This window comes from Artemia sp. Qi Xiang Cuo, chromosome 15 (genome assembly GCF_049724085.1).
Source record: "Artemia sp. Qi Xiang Cuo chromosome 15, ASM4972408v1, whole genome shotgun sequence".
NCBI classification, from domain to species: Eukaryota; Metazoa; Arthropoda; class Branchiopoda; order Anostraca; family Artemiidae; genus Artemia; species Artemia sp. Qi Xiang Cuo.
Window position 1 is genome coordinate 61,117,280 of NC_142808.1, and position 782 is coordinate 61,118,061.

The following is a 782-nucleotide window of genomic DNA, read 5'->3' on the forward strand; positions in this document are numbered from 1 at the left end:
CGACCCATTGGTCCTAGAATGTCATGGGAGGGCTCATTGGAACAGAAGTTAAAAGTTCTAGCAACCTCTTAAGTGAAAAAAAAATGGAGGGCAACTAGGCCCCCTCCCAGGCTCATTTTTTCCCAAAGTCACCTGATCAAAATTTTGAGATAGCCATTTTGTTCAGTATGGTCAAAAATATGATAACTATGTCGTTTAGGATGACTTAATCCCCAGGAATCCCTGGGGAGAGGGCTGAAAGTTTTGAAATTTACCAAATGTTAACATATAGTATTGGTTATTGGTAAGTATACAGACGTTTTCAGGGGGATTTTTTCTGGTAGGTGGGAAGGGGGGGGGGGGGTCGGGGGTTATATGGGAGGATATTTCCATGCAGTAATTTTTCATTGGGGAAGGGACAATTCTATGTGGGGGGCGCCGCATTTCCAAGCATTATTAAAGAAAAAGATCAGAAATTATATTTAAAAAAAAAACAAGTTTTTCCCCTAGTCAATACCTCGCTCTTCAAGGCAAAGAATTTTAGTACTTTCATAAGAGCTTTTTATTCTAATTAACGGCCTTTGAGATTAAGGAGTCATTTTTAAAGAATTTGAACAAAATTTGAACTTTAGCTTAAAGAGCAAGGTATTGGACCAGGGGCAAACCCCCTAATATACGTATTAAAAATCAATGAATACAGAAGTTCGTTACGTAAGTTAATTCGTAAGTTACATATATTTATTACTAATCAAAACGTTCGTAAATAAAATCAAACAAGTTTTGAAAAAGCCATTTAATAAAAG